Genomic DNA, 4101 nt, shown 5'->3' with positions numbered 1-4101 from the left:
CCTAGTTCATCTATGCAGGATGTCAGTGTATGTTGCGGCGCACTGTTTGTGGTGGGGGATACTGTATTTCAGAGTGGCTACCCTCAAGGGAAGGATCAGAAATGATATACATTTTCCTTCAAGGGAAGACCAGAATTCAGACTAAACCTCTTTAGGGTTCTTTACCGTGCTAGAGACCCTGTGCATCCTGGTGGAAAGTGTGGCTGAGCAGACAGCAGGAAGGAGGTGTAGCAAAGAGTACATGAGCAGCGGCGAAAGAGATCAGATGGAGGGGGAGCAGAGGAGCATTGGAGGAGCTGACCAGAATGAGGGAGAGCGAAGAAGCAGCAGATAAGGTACCAAGACAAGGGAGAATGGAGGAGAGGCAGAGGTGAGCTCTAGGTTGACTTTACACCATTCTGTTCCTAGCTGCGATCCTTAGATGATCTGCGTCCTTGGTTGCCATGACCTCTGGTCCGGGCCTAAAGGAAGCACTAAGGAAGAGGTGGAAAGGAGCGAAGGCAGGAGAATTCTAGCATCCATAGGGAGGTGAGAGCACTAATCAAAGACACCCAAGACACTTAACAGGAGAGTTCAGTAGGAAGAAAGGAGGCATTGCTGGGAACTTTCCCTTTGGGAAATACAGAGGCTTGGCGAGCAGCCTGCGTTAATCACAATAACATAGAGTTTGTGGGATCCTTGCTACTTGGCTTGACTTTCTTACTGATGGGAAGATTAAATGATGATGTGGGAGCCTGTCTACAACAAATCTACAAGAAGCAGCCAAAAAAGACTCTGGATGATGTGCCCATGGTAAGCAACACACACTTTCCCCAACTGTCCTTTATATAAACCCATTAAAGACCATGCACCTTGATTCACTTTGACACTGTTCCCTTCTTTCTCCATCCCAGGACACTTCAAAGCAGTGCTTAATTTGTAAAGTTGATAAGTGCCAGGGGCAAAAATATTTCTCAGAAGGACATTGCAGTTTACACCACCTATGGCCCCTGGCAGCGCTGCCAAATACCAGTACCAGCATCAACTATTTAGCCATTGCAGTCCTCCAGATATGACAATTTGGACTACATTAGGTGACCCAAAGCAGCAAGAATGGCCCAAGCACCCTGGTATTATTACTTTTGTCATTGCATATTGAATTGTTAAACTCTTTACCCATGTGCTTTTTAAAAAACATACTGACAGTGCCACCATGAGGTGCCATGTCATAAAAATGTTCCAGTGTTACGAAATAAGAGCTGGTGCCAAGCACCAGCAAACACCAGCACAAATTAAGCATTGCTTCAAGGATATATCCTTCAAATCGCCAATGCCTGAATCCTCAATCCCCAGAGATTGAGACTCTGCAGCCTCTCTCCTCAATCACAAGTGAAAGAAATTCACTCAGAAACAAGATTCAAAAATAGCTCTGATCATCCATCCAATCGGCATCCAGTCAGACAAATCATGGTGGCAGCAGCTCTAGAAGATCCTTAAGATTGCGCACCAACCTCCATGGGTAATGTAGCATGAAAAACACTTCCCTATTAGCTTTGGTGAATCAGGACAAACAATATACCCATGAAGAGAAACTTGGTGCACTAAAATAATCTGCCCATGGGTACCCAACAGCACCTCAAACAAACCAGTATTATATGAAACTGACACCATGTTAGTCTATCATTACAAAATCGATGATGTTTTCAAATGAAGTTGAATGCTAGGAATGGTAAAAGGAAGCTCTCACTCAATATGCCCTCAACATTGCAACCAAAATTTCCAAATCCGGTATGTTAACGGGCTGTTCCAAAAAATGCTTTGCTTCTAAACATGTACTTTAAAATGGGCAGTTGAGCTTAAAGAATGCAATGAGTGATGTAATTTACTTTAACAGTACAAGATTGGCCTATTAAAGTGAGGCACACGTTCCGGTTATCCTCCATGTCAGTGACAACGGGATATGGTCTCTAAGTGCCATTTTATGCTGTTTATCATGCACATTTCTTAGTTATTGCCTTCAACACAAGGTCATTTTTTATAATATCCATTACGCTATATGTGACGTCTGAGGTGATGTCATTATAAAGACAAAAGGGCTCAGTTTCCACGAATCACTCCCTTGCTTGCTTGTGAACTTTTAGGAGGAAAGCTTCAGTTCGTTTTGGAAAAGTTGACATTTGTCAAAACAAGCTACCCTCTGACTTTCTTCTCTGCTCAGAAACTTTCTTTAGGGGCAAACAGAGTCGCATTGTCCTTCTTACTCTAGTCCTGACTCATAGATCCCCCGTCATTGACCTTTCCTGCCCCCTGATGTAACAATCTTCCATTTGAAAGGGCATCCCCGCACTGATGGGACTTTTTAGATGTCAAGGAGACAATGTCCTGACTCCAGGCTGAGTATTGCTCGTAAACATTGGTCCACTCATGATTCCAAGTTGTATTTAGAAAGAGTAATAGTGCCTGGCTGAAAACAGCCTGGATATGTCCACTGCCACAGTGCATTTATAGCGCTGTTAAGTTTAACCAGGCTCGCTATGCGGGTGATTAGATTAGATATCCATTATACTAACTTCTTAATATTTGTCTATTATTAAAACATCCTCAACACATCACTTAAGAACACGCAGCAAACAAGGCAAAGCATACCCATACAGCTATTTTGATATCTAAACATTCACTGCTAAAGGCATGCATTTCACCAGCTGGCCAGATTAATGGCAAATAAATTGCATGATGTAAAATGTTTTAGGGAAAACAATAAAAAATGGATAAACAGACATTTGAAATTGTTTAGAGGGCAACGAATTAGAGGTTCAGAGATGTAATGCCCCTGAGTTTCTGATATTGTCCACACAGCGCGGAGACACACTAGCTAGTGTAACCAGGAGCTTTACAAGCTCATTTATTATTATTATATTAATGACCCCCTAACAACACAACATGTACATGGAAAATACCATGGCAGCCTCAGTGTACAGTGACAGACTCCAATGGGTCAGTTGGTAGGTCCCCTATGGCCACTATCCCCTCACCCCAACACATTCATATTGTGGCATGTTGTATTGATTTGAAGGACTACCTCAGTGACCCTGGTAAGTATCTATGTCCTTGGGCTACATATAATCCCATTAGCAACAAGTATCCCATATCACATTTCTAGCAGAAATTAGGGATTTGCCTTGTGAATTGCCCTATTCTGCCAAACATCATTAGCTATTTGGGACCTGTGTGCCAAACATTATGGCTCACTAGCTGAGATACTTTACTCTACCTCCCATTCATGGAATCTATGTACCATTGACAGCCAGCAGGGGTCACACCAGGAAGATTGGAGGAGGGGGACTACTGATAGCACACCTGCTATTCTGGGTGGGAAGGGGAATTCACCCTTTTCTTTGTATAACTCTCACCGACTTTAGTAGTGGCATGCTTGATCATCGGGTTCACCCTAACACCTATAGGTCAGGGTGGGCCATGTTCCAGGGAGCACTTATGAAGAATTGGTGTATGGGAGCATAACTTTAAAGATAAAATTCCTCCCCCACTCTAAAAGTATCCTTTACTAGAAGAGTGGGAGAGAAGAATAACAATATACATGTAAGGATGTGATGGTCCTATAACCCTATAGCACCAACATGTTTCCGCCCTGTTATATCTATCAGTAGTCCTCCACCTCTGATCTTCCAAAGGAGCTGGTCTGGCTCTAGATGGGATACTTTTCTGTTCAATCATGTTAGACCTGTCAGCCCTAGGGTGGTCTTTCCCTGTGTTTTTTTTGCCCTTGCCTCATTTTTCCCATCTTCTTTTTGTTGGCCCTTAGGTCTTCGGGCACCTTTTCATGGCTAATCTATGTTAGGGTGCAGGTGCTCTCTACTTCAAACATGGCTGCCACTGGCCCCTGCTACTGCAGCGTGGTCTTTTTAGTGTAGCACCCTAGTTGCCAGGAGCAGGCTGGATCCCCATACAATGTTGCAATGCCAGCCACCCATCCCCTGTCCATAGGTAGAGTGGGGAAGCTCCTGGAACCTTCTAGAAGAAAGGCGGAGCTGATTTTTGCCGCCTTAGAGAGTGGTCACCTGACCTGGGCATACTTAAGCAAGGGAGGGAACTTTTTCTAGTCAG

The sequence above is a fragment of the Lissotriton helveticus genome, chromosome 10 (genome assembly GCF_964261635.1).
Source record: "Lissotriton helveticus chromosome 10, aLisHel1.1, whole genome shotgun sequence".
In the NCBI taxonomy this organism is placed as follows: Eukaryota; Metazoa; Chordata; class Amphibia; order Caudata; family Salamandridae; genus Lissotriton; species Lissotriton helveticus.
The sequence above is the reverse complement of the archived record's forward strand: the minus strand, read 5'-3'. Positions refer to the sequence as shown.